Source organism: Cygnus olor, chromosome 3 (genome assembly GCF_009769625.2).
Source record: "Cygnus olor isolate bCygOlo1 chromosome 3, bCygOlo1.pri.v2, whole genome shotgun sequence".
NCBI classification, from domain to species: Eukaryota; Metazoa; Chordata; class Aves; order Anseriformes; family Anatidae; genus Cygnus; species Cygnus olor.
Genome location: NC_049171.1, coordinates 107,362,139 through 107,386,258, shown reverse-complemented (window position 1 = coordinate 107,386,258; position 24,120 = coordinate 107,362,139). Strand labels below are relative to the sequence as shown.

The 24,120-nt window shown below is 40.4% G+C and overlaps 1 long non-coding RNA gene across 1 annotated transcript in view; it reads left to right on the top strand.

Annotated features, from left to right (window-relative positions):
- The window catches only part of LOC121067636, a 49,766-nt gene extending 25,887 nt beyond the window's left edge, over window positions 1–23,879 (top strand). Inside the window, exons 2-3 of the long non-coding RNA XR_005818363.1 lie at window positions 18,956–19,026; window positions 23,213–23,879. This is a non-coding gene — a long non-coding RNA (uncharacterized LOC121067636). The remainder of the gene's footprint in view (window positions 1–18,955; window positions 19,027–23,212) is intronic.
- Window positions 23,880–24,120: the final 241 nt, after the last annotated feature.

Sequence of the window (24,120 nt, the reverse complement as noted above, 5' to 3'; positions counted from 1 at the left end):
GACTTTGTTTAGCTCTACTAAGTATCTTTCAAAGACTTTAAAACTTAGTTTTTTTTATTAGTAACCTGAAGCTAAAACAGAGGAACACTAGTAAATGAGTGGCCTGTTAGGGAGCAATTATGTAGATGAGCTGCTTCAAGAATTGGGTGGGTGCATGTCAGTGCCTAACTCTCAGTGCCTGGGAGGAGTTTGAAGTCTGCAGTAATTGTGGCTGTGGCTGGGTGCAGACGTGTCATTGTGTGACAGTAAAGTACAGTTTTGGCTTTAAAGTGAGGGTGTATGTTTGCCTGGCCCCACGGCTTCTGCCCACATGAAAATACTTTTTAGTCTTTTTATTAGTTATTGAAAAAAAGGAAAAACAAATTCAAGTGCTTGGAAGCAGAAGTATTAAGTAATGCTTTGCAGAATTTCCCATAATCCCATAGCTCTTGAGAACTTTTATAAGGGATAAGAAGGGAAATGTTTGACAGGTTTTTGAAGTCCTGGTATTAGAGATTGTTATGGGTAACCTTTGTCTGTGAAGGAACTGAGAAGAAAAAGTAGGCTGAAGATAAACTGCCTACTTAAGATCTTTTTTTTTTTTTTTAAGAGCCAAGTGAGAAACAGGTGAAAGAGTGAAAGGATAAGCCAAAGGCAGAAAGTGCAGTTTGTCTTAGGTGTTGATGCTTTGCCATAGCCTGACTGCTGGAGAAAGGCCAGCCCAGCCGGTGCTCTGGCCAGGCTCTGTGAGACCCTGCAGCAGCTGTGCTGTGCTGCCCCTCTGATCATGGGCTTTCCCAGCCAGAGTGAAGGGAAAATCTGGGTCAGCTAAGCAATTCTGCAAAAGTTTGAGCTAGGCAAAAAAGCTAGGCAATTCTGCAAAGTTTGAAAGAGGGAAATTTGTGGGTGCGTGGGGAGGGATGAAACAAGCAAATAAAACCAAAACCCCACAACAGCAAGGAATGAAGCAAGGAAGAAAACTTTCCCTGAAAGCCTGGTGTGACAACATCATGAGTCATTCTCTGGCCTGGCTGTGATGGGGCATCTTTGCATCTGTAATGGTTGGGATGAAAAGACGTCACAGTTAAATCTTTGATTTTAGTGAGTAATGGAGTAGCAAACAGCAATTTAAAAACTGCTTCTTCAATTTAATCTAATCTCATGAATCATTTGGTCTGAACCTTCTTTTCCTCCAAGCTTCTTTCATTTTGTTTAGGACCCCCGAAAAAGTGGGATGGGCACAGGATTTGTTTGTGGTTAGCAATGATGTCTGGTATCTGATGGGCAAACTGTAGTCTCTGAATTTTTGCTCATGTTTCATGTTTCCAGGGGCAATAGTAATGTAGCAGTAAACCTCTTGTCTGTGCTAATTTAATAATCTAATCTTCTTTATGTAAGTTCTGTGGTGCTCGTTTGTTACAATCATCTGTGATACTCTAAAATAACTTTTGCTTTCAGTGCTACAGCTGCTACAACTTAGTTTTGCAACAGAGGAATGGGTTTTGTTTAAATGTAACTGTTGATCACCTCATTTACTCTTCACTTCCGTCAATTTCTCCCTGTTGCATCTGGAACTCAGTAATTTAATTTAGCTAAAACTTGTCATTCAGAAAGCACACAGTTTTCTGGTGCTGGCCTTAATTTGGACTGTTTCTTGAGATAAGCTTTTCCCAGTGGATAATTGCCCTCACTGTGAAATGTCTTATCTGTAACCCAAATAATCTGAATTAAACTTGTCTGTTGTTGTTGTAACTTCTATATTAAAAATAAAAAAAGCCTTAATACTTAATATTCTCTTTGAAAGGGACTGTTTTGAAACTGGGGGCTAAGAACTGATTCTGATCTGAGAAGTAGGGATAGAGCATAGCTGGAAAATGGGTGGTAAGGCTTATGTTTAAAGCTGTGCTACCCCTTGTAGTTCCTGGGGAAAGTAGATGTAGTGTTGCCTACAATGCAAGGTCAATCCACTTTTGCCTTTTAATCCTGCCTATCGTAATTAGCTTTGCCATCAAAATTGCAGTAACCCAACTAAGACTGAACTAGTGCCTATGCAAATATCACCAGCCTTCCAGTTCTCATTTTAAGCTTTGTAGATGTTCACACCACATAGAAAATTAAATCCAGGTGGGACTTGGTCTGTCATTGACTATGAGACATGGCCATAGATATTGCTGGTTTTATTCTTATGTACATATTTCCTAGCAGAGCAGAATGGTAATGTAGAGGATGCCATCATGCTGGTCAGGCATCTATTTACATCCTGTTGGAGACAAAAGGTACTTCCTATCTTTGCTATGGACTGAATTTACATTTTGAAGTTAAGCTTAGGGTTCAAGTGCAGGTAAATTGTCTTGAGTATCTAAAAGTGTTGAGCTAAGATTTCTGGAGCAGGTGTATAATCCCTGTAGCAGCTGTGAAATCTGGGGGTGTTTACTTCTGCAAATAGACTGTTTCTGGAGAGTGAGCTTAACCAGAGCTGCTGTGCTCATGGGCAAAGGTTTGGTTGTGGATCTCACACTGGGTGAGGTTGTTTGTGATGATTAAGGGCCTGCTAGTGAACTTGGGGCTTTGGCACTGACTTACATAGTGAGTGTCTATTTATATGTGCATGTGTAAAGAAACGTTTTCATTAGGTTGATTATTTGTGACTGATTTTTCTGATTTCATTTAAGAAAAGATAACTCCTTTTAAAATGAGCTGAATAGCCTTTCTTTGAGAACAGAGGATGAGCAGGTCTTGCTGGCCAGCTCTAAGGTACTGCCTCACCCACCTCCCCTGGGTCAGCTGCTGACTGCAGCCACGTGCTCTGGCTGACACGGCACCAATGAGGTCAGTGCTGGGGCCAGATTCAGCATGAAGGTGGGTGAAAGAAATAGTATTCTGAGTGAAATATGAAATATAGGGGGACACTGAATCTAGGGATATGGGTAGGACAGAAAATAGTGCTTGAGGTCAGGTGGAAAGAGAAGGGTGTGTTCAGTGCAGAAATATTAATTTGGTTTGTAATTACAGCAGGGGTATTTTGTGCTGATTCTTGCTCTTTGATTTAGTCTGCAATTGCAAGCTGCAGTTAGCAATTCTAGGTTATTCTGCATGAATTATTTGAACCAGAGCAATGGTGTCTCCTTTGTGGAGTCTGATAGAATATGTAATGACTTGGGTCACCTATATTACAAAGAACAATGTACAAGCAAAGAAGGAACAAAGCCAGTTTGGTTATCACTAGTGCAGTGTAATCCCTCCTACAAATAATTACTGGTTTTCACCTGCCTCTCCTGGGGCTTAAACTAATTGCTGTGTTAACAGTCTGCAGACTGAGTTCAAAGGCTAGTGCTTATACAGCTGGTTCTGCAAGGAAGGTATAACAAGAAAACTCGAAAGGAAAGGAAGGAATTTGGGGATTGTGTTGCCATGAACACTTGACATGAGAGGTTTTGGTCAATTCTCAGATGAATGACTCTTGCAGTTTATTGCTATTTTTCTTTTTGGTTTGTCAGCCACTTCCATCAACACATACTGTTGCTTCTTGCTGTCCTCTTGCATAGTTACTTGAAGACAGGTTACTGCTTATTTTTAGCTCTCCAATAAATACCTGCTGAGCTTTAACACCCTAAAAAACTTTACAGGGGCATTGCCAATTTACGAAGCAGGAAATAAGCACCGAACTTTGCTGTCAGAGGGACAATGTATGCTGCAAAAGCAGGGGAGCAGAGTAAATCTGCAGAAGCAGCAATGACCCAAGGAAGAGTATACGGCAAAATAAACTAGCCTTAAGTAGTTGATGTGATGAAACTCTCAGCGGTGTGGTTCTTCTGAGGGTTTCAGGATGCAGGGAATAAGTATACACACGTGGTACTCAGATTCAGTGATCTCATCTGCGTTTGACATGCAAAACAAGCATTCCCCAAGAACCCAGTTATATCTCCCTAGTAAAGGAGGATTTTGTTTGGAAATGGTAATGCACAACGGATTGACAGTTGTACATGCTTTAATTTAAATTAATTTGGAAAGTGTAGAATACTGTGGTAACTTGGGAGCTACTTTGGACTCTTGGATAAACACCTCTTAGACTTGTGTAAATTTGTAGGAGTTATTTTGACAAAAGAACTATTTACAGATTAATATGTGCTTTATTTTGGTGCCTACTCTATCTGTATTTGATCAATTTTCATACTGTTTACTTAAACAGTACCTCTCTAATACTTTCAAGACATTCTAGGCTACAGGATAGAGTATATTTTTGATTTGATCTCTGACTCAGATTTAAGACAGACAATGATAATGGATTGAAATAATCTGAGTAATTTTGAGTGTCATATTTCCTGACCTATTTCTTCCTAGAGTCAGAAGGGTCTTATAGCAGAGGTTCCTAAGATGTTAGGAATCCATTGGGTTAGACTTTCTGCTGAAGGAGAGAAGTAAATATGCATGCAGTAGTAGTTTGTTTCTTCTAAAAGATGCTATTTGTTCCATGGGACCACTGTAATTAAGGTTATAATTTAAAGAGCTCCGTAAAGATAAGTGAGGTACACGCACTGCCCCAGAGAGAAAGCAGAAGTCAGTTATAGGCCTTACAGATGGGGTGTGAAGCAGTTGCAGGGATGTTTGGTGATGTGATTACTAACAATGGGTTTTCTCAGCCAGGGCCCAGATTTTCAAGAGGATGATTCAGATGATAGGAGTGTATCTGTGGTTGGAATGGCAGGGGAAGAAAGGGTGCAATGAGTTTATGGATGGAAGGAGAATTGGTTGAAGGAACAGCTAAGATTAGAAACCTGAAGGACAGAATCAAAGTGTGCAAAATATGATCCTTAGTAATGATGTAAGCAGGAAGGTTCTTGTTTTAGACTTTTGTAAAGTCATTGAAGTGTCCATGCACATCACAGTGGACCCTTACTTGGGTAGGTGCTTGTGGTATTTCCCCTCATAGATAATAAAAAGCCTGTGCCAATATTTCTGATGGGTGCCACTATTTTGCTGTAAGACTCCATTTTCCTGGAAGCAAATATCCTAGTGGTGGACCTTAGAGAGACTACTGAGAGTCAGGAGTAGCATTTAATATCCAATAAATATTCTTGACAGTACAAAACTTATTGGAGTCATCTGTCCAGCAAGAAAATCTTGACAAGCCATCTATGAATATGGCTTAGATTATTAATTTCAGGTCAGAAAGGGGTAGGAGATAATGGAGAAATATACATTTTCTTAATTTCTTCTCCATGTTTTTTTCCCCCCTTCCATGCACAGGAAGTAAACTGTATATGTTGAGTTTGTAAGGAGATGAAGGAAACAGTGATATGGAAAAATGGCTGGCCTTCATCGTCTCTTGGTATGTCGTCTTTCATGCACCTTCGTGCTTTCTTTGGCATCACCTTTGATGTGAAAGGCAGACTGCAATGTACCTGGAAAGTCAAAATGCTTCCCTGTTTGGATTCTAAAGCTTTGCTTTGTCCAGGTGTTCACAAAGCTTTCAGTAATGATCAAGGTAGAGCTCATCAACAGTAAAAGGGATAATCAGCTCTTTAATGAAAAATAAAAACAGAACTCCTTTCAGAATTGTTTACATTTAAAGTTCTACTCTGTCAAAAGTTACCAAGGGTATTTCTCTATTGTTGCCTCTGTAAAGATGCATCTGCACTTTTCTTTTGTGAGTGTGTGTGCATGGACACCAGTGGATCAGAGGAAGAAGGACATGACAATACTCAGCTATCTTGGTCCTTCAGCCTATATGACTCCTCATCCAACCTCTCTATAGAAAAGAGTACTCCGTTTTCTTCCAAATAATTTTGGAAAGTTTTTTTCCTGGTTCTGCAAGAAATTGCCTGGGAAATGCCTAGCAACTGTTGGTTGAACTAAAATATTTCCATACAGCTCACACTCCTTGAGACTGACTTCATTCATTTACTGATTTCATAGCTTGCTTTTCCTTGTCCCCTTCAGCTAGTCTCATTTGCTTGTTTTTTTTGTCTACTGCTTTTTTCATTGGCCAAACTCATTTTGGACTGATTACAATGAGGCTAAAAGGAGGCCTGCTATGCAGCACCTTGGAAAACCATTCCATTGAATGACTCTATGTATAATTTATTTCTCTTTAAGTGTTGTGTATGTGAAAGATACAAATGAATTTTTCTATGTACAGTTTCAATGCTCAGCTTGCAAAGAGAATAAATCAGTTCAAAAGGAAGAGGTATAGTCAGTCTATCACTAAAGCCTCCACTATTAGCAGTTGATATGTAAGGAATCAACAAACATTTATCTACCATAATTAGCAAGTACTAATTTCTACCATTTTAGGCAGTCATTTCTTTGCTTATTCCCTCTATCAAGATGATCAGACAAATCCCAGTGGCTCTTACTGTTCTTGCTTTAGGCTGTGTCAACATCCAGTGATCAGACTCCAAAGGCACTGTCTCTTCCAGGATGCAATTATATTAAAAATAACCATCGGTTTCCTCTTAATGAGTGATGTTGTTGACACAGCAGCTGGAACTCTGGTTTCTTGGTGCATAGCACTGTGTTTTTTTTTTTTGAGAGGTGTGATGGCAGACTTTCACAAACCAGGACATCCTGAGATGCTTTGCACCATGCTGAAATCTTGGAACACGCTTTTTTGGTGATTGATATGGCTTCGTGCTCAGTGCTGGTAGTGCCTATGTGGGATTTGCAACCCCTGCAAAGGCATAAATAAGAGACACCAAACAGGAAAGGAGAGTCAGTTAAACAACAGGACAGATCTCAGCCTGACAGCTCTTTTTCTTGAGACAACAAAAATAGTTGCTTAACTATGTAGCTGTTGAGTGATGTACTAAATAGCTACCAAAATAATTCTGAGGTTTTCTGAGCCTCAGCAGAGGGGATGACAGTCATAGCATGTGCTGAGGTGGTTAGGCATTTGCTGCACTGAACCATGAAGCTGGTGAACACATCTGATACCTCATGCTGGCTAATGAGGGGAAGAGCGCACAGTGGATGTGATACTCCTTGCTGTGGGCTGTCAGTCAGATGCCACAGCTGTATTTCTATGGTATGCATGGCTGCAGGTGTGCCATCTTCCTCTGAAACCCAGCTTTGAGGCAGACATGGATGGTGGAATAGCTGCTTTAATTCTCACTTTCAAAGGCTACATTGCTTGGTCAAGGCTCTGCATGTTATACGACTGCCTTATTACTTATGGCACCCCTGGATCTGAATGTTTTTTTCATAAAAATTATCTCCCGCTCTTCTGACTGAAATGTGAAACAGGGCACTAGACAACTTCTAGTACTTCAGTCAGGCTGAAATGCATCTGAGAAGTCCTTTTTATTTCAACTCTGAAGCTCCAACAATGCTGCTGTTAAGATACTAACATTAATCATTTGATCCACAGTCTTTCCAGGAGAAGCATTGGGCTGAAGATTGCCTTTACTAGATTTTTAACCATATACTGGGATCAAGATGCTAGATGCTGTCAATTTTACTTGAATGAAGTCTTTTTCCCTTGTAGATTTATTTATTTAAACCTGCATGTGGGGGTTGCCCGTCTCCATGCTTTGTGGGTTAGGCTTGCTTTGCTTTGCTTCTCCCACAGTACCCACCATGTTCCCTATGATCTCAAACTCTCCATGGAAACTTTTGAAGCTGCAGAACTGGCGAATGCACTTGGTGATGTTTCCCTTAATTTTTTGTTTAGAATGTTTTTTTTGAGTTCTAGTGTCCTTAAAGTGTGATGTCAGATATTCTTGGAACTTCTTCCATGGGAAAACTTGAATTTCTTTGCATTCTTTTTGGAAACTTAACAGCAAATTATATATGTGTACACATACTCTTTAAATGGGAGTGAGGGGGGCAAAACTGCTTGTGGTACTATGTAATCTTATTGCTTCATATCATAGCATGCACACAGCAGACCTACACTGTGTCTTTTAAGCCACACCATAATTTGTAAATCAGATTATGTAGAAACAAATATGGAGGTGGAAATGTCCTGAATTTCACACTCATTCTGACTCAAGCTTCATTTCTAAATCTGTTCTTGTTAATAGCATAGATAATGATAGCTCTGTATTTTAATTAATTTAGTATGGTTTGTCTACATATATGGCTGAGACTATCAACCTCCCAAAACGGAGCTAAATGCCTGTCTGTCATGTGTGAAATTTGTAATTTATTTAATTACAAGTTTTCTTTAACCTTAACCTGGGCTTCTAACTGCTGTTTTATGCATTCTTATGTGAGCTCTGATTAGTGACTAAGTTTGTCATTTGTATAATACTGACAATTATAATTTCTTCTCGAAGGAAGTCAGGCAATAAATCAAGTTTCTTTGCAGAGAAAAAGATTAACCAAAAGGTTTATTTAGCATAAAAATTGTGTTGTTAGGATGTACATATACTGTCCTTGATATACCTCGGTCTTTCCTTTATTGTCCCTGTTGAAAGCTAAGTGAAACTATTGTGAATTGGGCTTTCAAAACAGGTGTATTTGTCTGAGGAAAATGGTGGGAACAGTGTACTCAGAAACTTTATAGCTATTTTGATGTTTTAATGTCCTCAAAAACACGGACTAATTAGAGCAATTCAGGTACTTTTCAGGATTAGATCGTCAAATCTTGAGGGCTCTGAGCCCTCAAGACTTTTTTGGGAGAAGATGGGAATAGGGGAGGGAGGCCATGCTGATATGAATGACTGGGAAGTTGGTGGTTGTTAGAGATCTAAATGTAGGATTTAAAATGATCTCAAGGGACAGACTTTTCTGTATCTTATTTACACATGGATTGTATTAGAGATACCAGTCTTTCACCTTGTGGTGACATGACAGAAGATGAAGGTAGTTTTTCAGATAGTGTGGAGTACACAGAACAGCACAACACACTTCTGTGATTCTTTGGTTGTTTACTTCTTGTGTACTAATGTCATATTTTTTTTGTTTCACTGCTACCAATATTTTTGTGGGACTCTGCCTGTGAGGCTGAGGGAGGCCTTACGAAAGGAGAAACATGATCTGAATTGTAGGTGTACAGAATTTTAGATAAATTGATGGGGCAAGGTGGAGGTCTGGCTTGTGACAGCTGTTACTTGGGTGAGACATCTTTGTTCTGGTCAAAAGATTACTCCGTACCAGCTGAGGCCAAAAGGTGGGAGATAGCTAAAGGTTCTGGAGTGTGACTGGAGGCAGGATGTAGTGACCTCCAGGGTGAGGGGTTTAGGCCAAACAAGATGGAAGTGGGAGAGACCAAGTAGGGCAGAGCTGCCAGGGGTTGCATAGAAACAGCTTGTGAAGATAGTGGGCCAGGTTTACTTTATGCTTTGTTTAACTGGTCTTTGGGGACTGGTGTGGAAAAGCTGTGAAATGGATGGTGAAGGAATGGAGTCACAAGCTGAGAATAGTTTGGGAGTGTGGCAGGAGTATGGATGATGTCCAGGTTTTAGTCTAAGCTAGGTGTTGAAGTGCCATAGCAGAGCGAGCCAAATTCCAGATTGGTTTAACAGAGATGCTGGAAAATGTTATGCGCGGTGAGCATATATGCTATTCCTGCAGGATAGGCTGGGGCTCCTGCGAAACATCTTAAAAGCCAGGATATGTGAACTAAATCCTGAGAACAAGCAATAAGAAGCAGTCACTTGGCTTATTTTGGAGAACACCTTTGATAATCTCACCGGTCCCAGTACTTGTGTACTGTGTGCAGGAACAGCTGTCAGCTTCTCAGACCAAACCAGCTGCTTGTAAGGGCACTGTACGGAGATACTGGTTTCAAACAGCATTGCAGCCCCATGCACGCGAACAGGCCCTGCCAAGCTCCTCATTTTGCTGGCTTTGTTCTTTTTATGACTCCTACAGGTAGCAGGAAATGCAGCTTCTTCCTGGACACCCTCCTGTAAAAAAAGGTTTTTAAACTCCAGCCTATCTAGCAGAGGCTTGTGATGATGTTGAATAAGATGACACGTCTGTCCCAGCTGGATCAATATTTGAGCTGCTTTTATCTCTACCTGTCGCAGAAGAACAGTTAAATAAATGGCATGAATTTCTAAGAAATATTCACAATAGCAGCTGCCAGGAATGTCACTTCTAAACGCATCGTCTGCCTTCAGTGTGATGCCTCCCTTGGAGATCTATGGCATGTGGAGTGTGCACCTAGACTGCTAGGATTGTCTGGTTACGAGGTGCACATTTCAAGTGAACGACTGGCACCTTCAGGGCATTGTAGAGCAGGTGGAGATAAGTTTTTCTTTAATCTGGGAACCTTAGCTGTAGTCTGTAAATTAAATAAGTCCTCACAGGGAAAGAAAAACAAATGCCTGCTAGGGCTATGTCTGCTTTCACTGATCACTTGCAAGGTACTAGGCCTTCTGTGAAAATAAAGTCCTTAAAGGCTGTGATGCTGGGCTATAGAGCTTAAGCCTGTTTAGGTTAGTCTTCAAACATGCAATTTTTTTTAACAGTATTACTCTAAAACAGTATTACTCTAATATTCTGGTAGTGAACTGCTTTGGGCTGTTTCTTATGATGAGTCACTTGGCCTGTTCTCTACGGAGGCTTACAGGGATAGGAACTAGTACGTATGAGCTGGCTGAGCGCAGTAGGAAGCCTCAGGTTATCTTGGTGTGTGTTAGGTGCTAAGCAAGGGCAAACAAACCCTGGCAGGAGATGCGGGGTGCCTGAAGAGCAGCACCTCTGTCATCTGGTGCAAGCTCTGCTGGAGGGGCTCTTCTGCCAAAACCAGCTACACCTTCTGTCTCCCTTCCCACCAAGAGCCCCTTTCAACTCTTCCTCTGCTCGAGTACTTATAAGGAGAGGAAACGACTCATAGCCTATGATGGACCAAAGAGCTGCTACAAGCAGGGAAGAGATGGGCAGAAGGTGGGTGGTTAGATGAGGGGCAGGGAGATGTAGGGATCACTTCGTTGTCCATCCTTGGTAGGCTGCTGCTGTGTGAAGTTCAGCACAGGTTTATGTGGATGCCTGTGCCTTAGAAGCTGTTTGACAGCTTGATTACCTCCAGTCCCCTGAGGTGGTCATGTGTTGCATTTTGGTTGGAGAACGCCTAAAAAATGCAACTACATTTATAATCTTTCTGTTTAGCAAATGTGAATCGATTTGAATTTGAAATCTGGGAAGACTCATCTGCGTTTACCCTGACAGGTGACATACAGTGTTGCTTGAAATAGACTTTATGGTGAAAAAAATGTGTTCAGAAAGGAGTAGATTACAATCTGGTTTTATTTTTGGGGTCTGATGCATATTCCAAGTGGAAAGTGGATGCTGTCCTTTGGGTCTGATGCCTTGATTATATCTGTAACGAGGTGAGCTCTGAACTTCTGGTTAGAATTGCTCTCCTCCTGACCTTCATCTGCACTAGCAAATGAATATGGGAGGAAAGAAGTACTGATATACAAGAACAGAACCTGGAAGAGCTGCAGGGAAAGGAATTTTAAGTGATGCTAGAGGCACTGTGCATTTGCAGTTGGGCAGTAATGGCTTACTGCAAACCTATTTAACTCAGAAGTGCCCTCCCTTCATATCCAACACTCCTGCTCTTACAAAGCTTGTGATAGCCTGTCCACCGATGTTACTGCTGTATCAAGGTACTAAAGGTGATTTCAGTCTGAGGTTAGCTCTGTCAGTTGCTGTGTAAGGGTGTAGTAGGCTTATCTGTGGAGCACGCATTTAGTTACTTGCTTTTAGCAGATTTAGGATCCAATCCTGCCTAAGCAGGGGAAATAGAAATGTCATCTCACTCCTTCTCACTATCTCCACACAAAAGGAGGATGCTCTTCTGTTGGAACAAGCTGTTTGCTTCTTCAGTTTCTTTCTGTAGCTAATGTATGGGGTAGGATGTTTGCAGGGCTGCAGTTAGGATATTGAAGCTGCTTTGGTTTTGGTCACTGTGGGGAGTGATCACTGCTACTACTGTTCAGCCACAGCTTCCCAAACCGCAGTGTAAGCAGGGAAAGATTATTTTTCAGAGTGTCTCAGCAGTGCCTTGTGCTGGGGAACAGCCCTTCCACAAGGGAAGGTGACCTGGGAGCCTGCAAAGAAAGCAGGGCAGGCCTGGTGGTGACCACCAGGTTCAGCCAAGAGCCCAGATCATGACGGAGGTCTCTGGTGAAGAGGCAAGCCTGAGGGTGAACGGAGAAGCAGTCTGCAGGCCTGGGTCCAGATCGATGGGGCACCTGCTCAGGCACAGGGATGGCTGCAATGCACCTGCAGCATAGCTTAGGTGGAGATCAATGGGGAGAACCTCTTAAATAGATACTTAATAATATACTTACTGTTTGCATATCTTCATGTTCAGTACACTTTCTTACAGTTAGGTGATTAATGTAATAAAGTAAGGAGTAGTACTTTTGGATGTTTTACTCTCTGCTCCATGTCAGCTCTACTCAGTTCTTAGGGACAGAGCATACTGTTCTGTATGGCAGGGGCAGAAGGCTTTTTTTTCCTGAAAATAAGTTTTTTGTTTGTTTCATGGGCTGTAATTTGTCATGCGTTACTAGAAAACAACATGTAAAAGAAACGAACAAAATTCTGGTCATGTTTGTTTCTTTATATTTACACTTTGAAAGCATTTGTTCTCAGACTCCTCCCCCCACAATGTATTTTGTCTTTTAAGCATAAAAACAAGAGTAGGCCACTCATAGGCTAACCTGGAAGCCTGCATCTATTAGATGGTCATTGGTATTCCATTTGCTTTATTGCATTTCAGCAGCAATTATATTTTAGGGGCCTTCAGTTTTGGAGTAGTTTCTTGACTCTTAAAACTACTATTCTTCTGTTTCAGGCATATTCATTGAATATACCTGATATTTTCAAAGAACTTTAAATTGTTGGAAAAAGCAGACAATGTCAGTTACTCTTTGCTCTCTGCTAACTCATTTCATTTTCCTAAATCTGCCTTTGGTTTTAGGTGTAGTTGTAGAAGGAAAAACAAATTTAAATGTTTTCCTGTTTTTTTTCCTCAAGTTTCTCCTTTCCTGACTTAGAGTTTTTGGACTTAGAAAGTTCTCAAGAATTGAAACTATGGCGATATATCTACCTGAAGAGTTGGGCACCATGAACCCCTCAGAGCTCAGGTAACCTACAAACTTTGAGAGTGCTGCCTGTTCTCATCCTGCTGCTCCTGTCCTTGCAACCACTGTCTGTGACTGCATACAACTGAAAAAGCTGTGGATCTTTGTCTGAAGCTGACAGGGTTCTTAACCAAGGGGAACTGCTTTTCTTGCAGGATGACTTACTGGTGATAAATTACCATATGATAATTTTCAGCATCTCTTGCTGTAATTTTTTTGTAGAGATCTGTTCAAGGTGATGTGCTAGAGCTAATTACTTTCTTAAAATAGTTCTTGTATCTTTTGATCTATCAGGTTCATTTGAGCTATTCAACTTGCTAATAGCTTGTCTTTTTGGTTCATAGTTATTTGGTTTATTCTTTCTGAAATTTGTACCAATAGCATACTTAAGGATGAATGTTGTATGAATGGTTTGTGGCTTTGAAGAAACATGGCAGCTGATTTTTTTTCCTTTGAGACATTAATTCTGTACCTGCAGAAACCAGAGCCATAACTCATTATCCACTTTCTGTAATAGCCATGAGAAATCATGTGTAGGCTTCTCTTGTTTACTGTTGGAAAGATGATCTCTTTTATGAGAATATTGCTGTACTTCTGCTCTTGCTGAAGTAGAAGTGGAGTTGAATGACTATTTTACTGAATAAATAAATAAATAAATCAGAGGATTTTTTTCCCCAGATAAAAACCCATTTCTATCTGCTACGTATAATAATTTCATGTAGTTTTCAGTACACTTGCTTTGAGTTTATATAAGCGTAATAGGACTTGATTCTTCTCTTATAACTAAGGCCTTATCTCCTGTTTGATAAAACTCAAATCTCTGTTAGGTACTGCAGAGGAGATATTGGGTGATAAATTATCTATTATAGACAACTATTTCTGTTGTGTTCTTTAAAACTCAGCTGTGGAGGCGGGAGTGCTGCAGAGGTAAGATGTTTTCTGAAGTTAAGCTGATGTTTAATCACTGCACCATTTGCAATGGCATGAGTCTTCCTGGATGGTTACAGATCAACTTGTTAACTGCTGAAGTGTGCAGTCATTCCGTTTTTGTCAAATCAACTCATTTGACAACGGACAGTTACGTGTTCATCTGTAGCCTGTTTGGTAAGTGACACTGTACTGATCTGGCAGTCTGCAGCACAACAATGTATGATTTTGCTTTGCCTTGATAACCATTAACTCAATTACAATTTTAGTAGTGTATTCTGCACTACTAGTTTATCTGTGAGAAAAAAACATAAAGCATGATATAGTGTATACATGTCAATATAACAGTTGTTTACTAGCTTGAAACACCACTTCAGAATTATGTAGCCATTTGTGGTATCTGCTTTGAAATTAAAAGTGGAATATAATCAGCACCTCTCGCACAGAGTAGCACTGAAGGCATTTGGTATTGACTATTCCGAAAGAATACATCAGCCATATCTTCAAGGTGGAGAGGGCTACACAAATAAACAGAATAGGCAGTCAAGCTCAGGCTGTCAGAAGGTAATTTATTAGAGTGAGTGAAGAAGTAAACAAAAGCTGCAGAAACCTTCTTTAATGAAAAGTGCACAATGCCTAAAGATGAATGCTGACCGAAGAGATTTTCTGTTGTGTTAATGGAGGCTTTTAGGATAATCTATGGATATCCTGATGAGAATAAAAATCTTCTTGCCTGATTCTCTTCTAATTTTTTTTAGAACAGATTTATTTTATCTTTGCCTAAATGACTGCTTTATTGCATCAAGATTTAGGCAGTATTGTATAGGATGCCTTAAAGTAAAAAAAAAAAAAAGAAAAAAGTTAAGGAGAGTGAAGAGCAATGCAATTGTAGCTGTTTCCAGCTCGGGACTGGTGGGGCCCATCCCAGGGACCCAGGGTCTCTGCCCAGGCTGGGGAACATGGCTGCTGCTTTCCCCTTTGCAGGTTCAGCTGGTAGCATTTTCTGCTGTTTTCCGGTTTCTGCCCCCTCCCAGTGCACAGGGCCCCTTGGTTCACAATCTTATCAGCTGCAAGGTTCATCCTTCCTGGAAGTGGTGCCTGTAGATGGTTAGCCCAATTGGTGTCTGGGAGGTCTGTTTCTTGTAATTGTCTCCCACCTTAGAAGGGAGGAGAATTCCTACTCTCTCACTTGCTCTCATAAATTAGTGTGAGTGAACAGACTTGATTCCCAACACTGCCTCCCTTTCCTGTTATCCCTTGGTGCCTTGGAAAAGGTCTTTCACTCAGAAAACATGCTGGTGTACTCAAAGAGCTGCCAAGGCAGCGGGGCAGGGGAGGAATCCTCTTTAGGGAACCTTACCTGAAACCCTTTCAGGTACCTCTAATAGCAAACTAATTAACCACCACAGTTTTTTGTGTTAAAGTGAGCTAGTGACATTGCAGCTCAGTGAATAAATTAATCAGATCTCTTCATTTATACATTTGGCTGTGTATTTTAAATATGAGCACTTTCTCATGGCATTTATTCTGTACTTGCCTCAGTGATGACAATATTTGTTGTAATTTAATTAGCATAGGACCTGTGATTATTACTAAAAGATAATTGAAATATCAATTCTGTTGTTACAGGCCTTACTTAGCCAGGCATAGATTGGTTTCATTTGTGAATATGACTATATTTCAGTGATGGAAATTCTCACTCTAAATGCTGGAAGTTCCCATAACTCTGAGCTCTCCTAAACAGACTTGAGTGGATGAGCAAGACCATTCCAACCACATACCACCAGCATGAAGTCTGTCAAAAATATGAAGACATGCCCACTTCATGTAATGTGCTGTCATGCTATACTCGGTTTGTCACTCATGTTGTGCAGTTATGCATGTTATTAAACAAGAATAAGATAGATCTCATTCAAGCTATGTGGTATCATTGAATTTTTAACTAGGATTAAAGATTTAACTTGGAGAAAACAGAATTTGGATTTCATGTTGTCAGTTAAGATGAAGCTGAACCTGTGAGCACTTTCTAGCACCCACATCTACAGGTGCTGACTACTGCCCAGGTAGCTCTGCTTGCTTGGTTAGAAAGCAACGGTACACCCACTAAGACTATAGAGGGTTTGGCTATGAGAATTTTTTGGTGTATTTTTTTAATTTAGTGCAATTAGAGTGGAGACCTGTTTTTGCAGAGCTCTTGCTGTTGCTTTATACTCGTAGAGCTTCTCAACACTTTGCTCATGCCTTCACTATCTTACAACCTTCACTATCTTACAATTTTCTTCCTTTCCATCTTTGAACTAGATTGTGCCCCCCATAAGGTGCAAATATCAGAATGATTATGGGAGTGTGGAAGAAGGAAAACAGATATTTTTTGCCTCTATCAAACAAAAAAAATGTTGAAAGGGAAGAGATTTGAAATTACTTTCAAGTTTAATGTTTTATTCGACTTTCCTTTAAGTTGTTTGCTACTACTGTCTTTTATACAGAACTCTTTGTTACCATTTTGGAGGGGAAGAAAGAAGAAAGGTTGGAAGTTTTCTTCCAGGAAGAAACTCTCATTGGATGTCAGTATCTGATTCTGGGGGAAGCTAGTAAGAGATAGTCTTTGATTTAAAATACCAAAGCTTGCAAGGCAGCATTGCTTCCTTTGACTCCTCCTTCTCTTTCCTGGCTTTCCTATCCAACTTTTCTAGAAGGTAATGAATGCTGCTGAGAGCTCAGGAATGAACCATCAAAAGCTCCAGTCCACCAATTTTTTCAGGGTGTAGGTCCCCAGAGACCATGGAGGTAAGGACTGAGGTGTTAACGAAGTGGCTATAGCTCAGAGGAGTTGTATAGCGAAACATTAACTTGCTCTAACTTGCTCCTATGAGAAGCTTCTGCTCAGGAGGAGGCAGCCACAGTGGGGTCTGACCAGAAGGAGGAGCAGCAGCAAAAAAAAAAAAATCAAACCACAACAAAACAAACATAACACAATAAAACCACAAAATGACAGCAACAACAAAAACATCAAAAAAAAAAACACAATGAAGACATTTAATTTAAAAGTTTCACTTTCTGGAAAGACATTAGTTTGTGGATTTGTTTTAATGTCTCAAAGTGGAACTTCATTTTGTTTCTGGGTAGCTGCTTTTAGGCAAATGTTTTTCAAGTGGCATCTGAATTCAACCCCTAATACAAACTTTTTAGAAATGGGGAGGGGTTGAAAGCAGAAATGGAGAATGTGGGTTGGATTAGGGGCCAATCTGGAGTTTAAGTTTGAGAATGAGGGCAGTGTTGTATGTCTTTTGATATGAACTCCTCTGTATCCTTTGAAGGAGGACTGTGCTGGTGTTGGGCTGGTCTCTCTGCACCTTGGGATTTATATATATATATATATGATATATGTACATTTTGACAGTTGAATAGGATTGGGATTATGTGGTTGCTGAGCCCTTATTCCTTGGAAATGCCCTCCTATTGCCCAGAGCAAGGACCACCTCCACAAGTGCTCCACCTCTGCATCATGGTATTAGCTTAACAGCAGTTTATTTCACCTCCCTAGCACCCAGCCCCTGAGCAAGGTGAGGATCAAAGGACCATGTGTAAGACAACATGCAGAGAAGTTCCCAGAAAAAATATCAACCCAGGAAATACTGGGGTCCTCTGCATTTTGATAACCTTGCCTGGTCAAGGTGGAAGATGGGCAAGAAGGCATTGCTTGCTGAGTTGCAGTGTGGCGAGAAGCAACAGCAGGGCTGGGAACACTATTTGTTCAAGATGATCTTTAACATCCAGTGCTACCAAACAAGACTTTATCCTTTTGCCCACTCTTTTTGTTTTCACTTCATTTTAGGATTTTTAGAGCTTCAGTGCTATAAATGGCACAATGGCTCAGTTAGCTTTTTTTGCAGCTATTGCTATCTTCTGAAATGCTGCTCTGCTGTGGAGTAACATACTGCACCCGGCAGTTAATGTGGCTTGCTCAGGATTCCTGTCAGGTCTGTCCTGCCTTAGACTGTTTCTGTTGTTTGATATTCACTAGCACTAACCACATCTTAAGACTTGCTACCTGGATTTCTGAGACTGAGATAGTAAAATGATCCTATGCTGTGATACCATATCTACTTGCTAAATCCCATCTTAAATTACCCTTGTTAACATTCCTATTTGCTTTCCAGTGCTGCAAGCCGAAGATGAGAGTGAAAAAGGCATTTTTTTCATTTTCATTCCTAATGTCCTCCTGCTGTATCCTATTCCACTTATGCCATCTGAGGCAGAAGCATTCAGGTAGCATTCAGAAATGCAGGTTTTGCCTTGTCAGTCTGTCATGTCTGTAAAGATTGATGGGATATGGTGATGCATAAGCATATGGTCTTTGCATGTAGCCGCCTTTGAGTATGAAGTATGGAAGGAATTCCTTAAATAGAACAGAAGTGTGGGAAGGGGAAGATAGGAGAGTCAAATCCATGCTCAGAGGAGTTCATTGCTTTGGAAAGGAGCCAGTCAGAATGTAAAAAGCGGCAGAGGCAAGTAATGAAACAAAATCAGACGCTTTAATCCAGCTCCCTTGGAGGTTTCGTAACAGAACTCTAGGTAATGTCAGTAGCAGGTGGGTCAGCCTACTGATCTAGCACAGAAGCCTTGTGGTGTCTTGAGTGGTTTTGGTGACTAGGGATGTTATCTTCCATGAGAAGTATACCTTCTGGCTCAAGGAACTAAAAACTCGATTCAAGTCCCCACAGACAGTGAAAACTCATTTTTCTCATATGTTTTTCATTTAACACTAAAAGTGGTGGTAACTACTTTGTTTTGTTTCAGCTTGGAGTAGTAGTTTACGTAAAATATACAGATTAATAGATGGATAAGGTTCTTAACAGAAATCACCCCCACAGGTTAACATATAAGGCTGCTGAGTAATCCCTTACAGGCATACAGATAAGACTCCTAAAATAATGTGGGCAACCCTTGGTGTATACATTCTGACCTTCCTATACAAATCTGTTCTCTTTTAATTTCCCCAGTGTTTGCAGGCAGACTGGCATTTTCTGGAGATAAGACCACAAAACTGTTCAGGAGAAAATTATTGGTGAAGGTAAAACATGTTCTGAAGTGATCCTGTTAAAATCATAGAATGGTTTGAGTTGGAAGGGATCGTAAATATCATCTAGTTCCAAAATCTGCTACCTGTGACTTGTTTTCCTGTTTGCTTTCTAGGAACTTTGGTTTTTGATGGTATGTTTTGTTGGGGTGTGTGTGTGTGTATGCGAAGGTTGTTTATTTTTGGACTCACTGTTCAATACTTTATAGGACACTTCTCTTCTTGTTCTCTAGAATCCTACCACTTCTAATGCCAAGGAATTTTTCACAATTTGAAGAAATGTGTTTTTTGCTTTTTAGAAATCCTTTCTAGAAATATTGCGTGTTTTCTAGGACTCCTATGATTTCTCTGTAGGAACTGCCAAGTGTTCTAGGACTTGCCTGTTCAATTTCTAAGATCCCACCTCTCTTTCTTTCTAGGAATGTTCCATGGCTTCTATGAACCCACTCAATTTCTTTTCTAGGAGACACCTATCTTGCTTTTGAGAATTTGCCACTAAATTCTTCCTAGGATTTTCTGGAATCCCCTCGTAAAGGCTTTTATTGAATCCCCCTATATAATGCTTTCTAGAAGTCCCCAATACTTTCTATGAATACCTCCTTTACTGTTTTCTGGGAATTTACCACATATGAGAAATAGTCCTTCCCCTCCCTATCACTTTTTTTTTGAAATTCCTCTCTGCTTTGGGGGAATTTCTTCCTAAAAGTCCTACTTGCTCTCAAGGATTTTCCTTTTTTTCCTTCTAGCTGTTCCCTAGTGCTTTTAAGAAATTTCCTGTGTTCTTCCAAGGATTTACAAATTGCTTTATAGGATTTTCCCATCTCATTTTTCCTTGGAGTTTTTTCCCCTTCCGCTCTGCTTGCTATGAATTCCCTACTGCTGTCTAGTATGCTTTGTTATACATCTTGGAAACCCTCATCTGTTTTCTCTGAATTCCCATATTCACTGTCTAGGAATTCCCCATCTGCTTTTCAGAAAGAAGTGGTTATGATGCTTCTGAAGATCTCTCAACAGAAATGTCTTCCTATGTTTTTGCTTAATAACAAAGTAGAAAATGAGCACTGAGGTTTGTTAGGGATCAGCCCAATGAACTAGAAAAGTAGCTGTTTATGTTCATACAGCAGTTCTTGTCCAGGAGCCCTGGCCTGTCCTTGACTACATCTGTGAAGTCCATGGAAAGGAGGCAAACCTATTGGGCTTACGTTCTTCTAGTGAGGGATCAGTATCTCCTTTGGAAATGGGAAGCACTTTCCAGAATAGAACAAACCAAGCAGTCTGTTTCACTGTGAATCTACATATCCTGCTTTCACCTTGGAATGTCTCTCCAGCTGAATGTCTTTGATCTGTTTAGTCAATTGGTTTCCAAGTTCCTCGCTCTGAACCGTGCTACCTTTGCATACCTTGTGATCCTGGATCTGGATTCAGCTAATTGACAGGTTTCATCTCAGGTTGGCTCTGCAGTGACCTTGGATCTCCACAGCCTGCTCTCCTTGCTTCATTCCAACAGCTTAATTCTTCCTCTGACAGGGCAGATGACCTTAATGTACTAATTCTGTTTACTTTTTCTGCCTTATTTGTCCAGTACCTCAATAGTTGCATTCACAGGATTTTTGCCAAATCTATTTTGAGCAATGAATGGGGTGGAGAAGGTTTAACTATAGACTGTTTCCATTCACTCATCTGCCAACCCCACCCTTCAGCCTTGCATGCCCCTTCCCCTGAAATCCACAAACTCCCATGGATATCTGCACCTTGTCAGTGGAAACAAGGAGTGCATCTTTATTGGGGCTTTCCACTGCTTAGTACCAACCCAGGTGAATCAGATGACAATATCCCACTAATGAACTAGTGACAGCAATGGCATAAGAAGGATGTTAGTCAATATCACAGCTGGCTTTGATCAAGGAGGAAAAGGGCAAGTTTCCTTCAGTATGTGGCACAGGAGGATAGACATATATCCTTCAGGGTTGATAGCACCCCTTTGTGTGCATGGTGAGGTGAAGGTGAAGGAATGGTTGTAGTTGGAGACCTTGGGTTCTAGAAGAAACTTAGTTCCTGCAAGTGAAATCTGCTATCCCAGCCCTAAACAAAGTGAAAAGATAGAAGAAACTGTGTCTGTTAGATGGAACAGGAGGTAAATAAAAATACTTGAAAGCATTGTACATAACAGATTTTATTTGTGTGCTTCAGAGGAAGTTGTACTGCCTTTCCAGCCTCATGGCTCCCCCAGCCAGTACAAAGAAAGCAACCAAAGTGAGGAAATGGCCTACCTGTAATGCAATTGTCTTGGAGACAGGAACCAGTTTGGGCCACATGTTTTGAAAGCTACTGAAGTGGCACTTCTTAGTAACCGGCTTGACTCTTTCAACCATCTGAGAGCTTTCAGTGTGTTAAAAGTATGTAGTGTTTTTATAAATGGTGGCTCAGAATGAGTAAAGATCAGGGTATTTGAGTTGTGAAACAAGAATAAAGCCTTGGTGACACTTTTCAGATTGATTCACTATGATTTAAACTGGAATTTCTTCATCCCCAAAGTGTATGCATTCAGTATTACTGAATTATAGATTTGCCTTTTGCAAAGCCCCTGTCTCTAGTCTGACTTGAACCTTACCAAGAATATATTTTGCTGATGGTAGAGTTATGAATACAGTATTTATCAGGAAAAAATGGAATCACCTTTTTCCTGATATAGCTGTCTACCCAGCACAAGGGTTTTTCTGACTGCCAATGCCAGCCAAGGTGAGAACTTGGCTTTGACACAGAGGCAGGTCTCTATAGTTTGAGCTGAGTCTCAGATGCTCACTGCTTAGTGCTCAGTGACACTGAGTATTTTTAGGTTGCATTAATTTTAGTAAGATTTGTGAAATCTAAGCAACTTTGCAAATAAGACTATCAAAGACAAATGCTTTGAGGCAACTGTGTAGAAAAGCATAGTATCTTTTCCTTTTCTGATGAAGAGTGGTATGTTCTCTTGCTGCAGAGTGGGAGGTGTGCAGAAATTGCTCACAAGCCCTGAAACCAGAATAGAAGCTTAGAACTCTGTGTTGACTCTAATACTAAATCCATTGGTTTTCAAAATCTGAACTTTGTATTATAAAGCTATAATAATCTTGAGTGTTTTCCCCCTCATTTGTTGGTCTTTTGTAGTTTCAGACTTTTCAAATCACTGAATGCTGATCAGAAAGGTCAAGGTAACTTTTGTTTGTTGTTTACTTGATGCAATTTTTGTTGTGTTGACATCATACCCTGACTGCATTGTCTGCTAAAGATAAGTTTTTGTTCATCCAACATTGTCAGCTAAACATTTCCTTATCATTTTTCTCAGCTATTTGTTTGGTTATTTTTAAATTATTCAGACTCGGGTTTGTTGAATCTTTCAGGTCATTGCTACCAAAAGAGATAAGAAAGTTTATTAAGTGAGCACATACAATGATGATGAGGGGTGGGGGGCTGGTGGAAATAGATGGAGAGTGTTTGTCTAGCTTATCTTTATTCATGAAGCCCTTGAGGGTGATGGAAAAGGGTGCCAGGAATCCACACAGGCTGTCGACTTATCCAGCCACATTTAACTTTGTCCTGGTTGCCTCAGCTAATGCACACGTGAGGCTGTGCCAAGAGTTGTGCTTTGCCTACCTTGCATTATTGATGCTCCCAGAAGCGCTTATGTTTGTATGCGGTTGGCTGAGGTGAGACTGGCACTGCTATATCTCCCTTGAATGCTGCATTCGTTGCTGTGACATTGTGGCTCTATGGATGATATTAGTACTGAGTGGGCATAGCTGGAGCAGAGCACTACCTAGGGTTTTTCAGTGCTGTCAATGGCTGTAATCCAGAACTATAGACCTCTTTGAATTCTGATATATTTAATTAGGGAGATAGGGACACATGCACAGACAGAAAATCAAGTCCAGCCATTGTTATCCACAGTGTGGTTATACTATGTGTTTTAATATCTGTCTCTTTACTTTCTTAAAACTGAAATAAAAAGCTTGAATGAGCTTCTATCTACTATCAATGCAGAGGATAACTTAAAACCACAAATAGGTGAAATGTAGGAACTGAGATGAGCATTCGTCATAATTAAAGACAATCTCATGGGTTCTGAACTGGATGCTTGTATAGAGCCCATAATATTGCAAATAGGTTTATTTGTTTTGTACTGCTCCTTTTTGCTTTTGAGGACTGCAACCAAACAGTGTTTCCACTTGAAGTATGAATGTCTACCTGCCTGATGAGACCTCATTTACACCTTGTCTTGGCAAGCTGCTCCACGGCTGAGTGTTGGTGGTGGTCAAGTGCCTGTGCACACGAGGGCTCTCTCTACCTGGAGCTCCCCTGCTGATTCTCTGACTTCCAGCTGATCCTTTGGAAGTGGAGCTTAAGTATTGGACTCTGTATTTATTTCTCCTCTCTGATTGTACCATGCTGTGTAATATATTTGAATAGATAACATGTGGCATGGCTTCCGTAGCCAGGTTATGCAATATGGGTAATGTGCACACGTAATGGGCTATTCCTGTAATAAATGTGTGTAAGTATACTATGCTTGATTTGACTCCACTGAATGCAGATGAGGGAGGCAGTACTGTTCAGTACTATTGCTTCTAATCTGGGGCTAATATCGGGTTGCCAAAAATGCTACCTATCAAAGAAGTATATTGCATTTGGACACGAAGGATGTATATGCAAGAAGTTAATGCATGATTACTTCCTAGTATGCTTGGTTGCCTTAAAAGTATGCTAAAGGAAACCAAATATATTACCTATATGTCAGTACAGTACTGCCAGCATCAGGCTTTCCCAAATCACAGGACCAGCTTAAAAATCAATGCATTTGTTTTCTACTTTTTTTCCAAAGAGCTGTCTCATAATGAGTGATTAGTTTGAATTTTTAACCTTCCCTCTACAATGAGGCCTAGAAATCTACTTTAAAAAAATAAATCACTGACAATCGGTCTCTAAGGAAGATGTAAAATATGAGGCTTGTGATATAAGTGGGGTAGCTGGTACTGCTGCTATTATTAGTTTTCCACGTGCATTCCTTTGGGTTTAGAATACACCAGGACTTGTTAGAAATCCCATCACTTG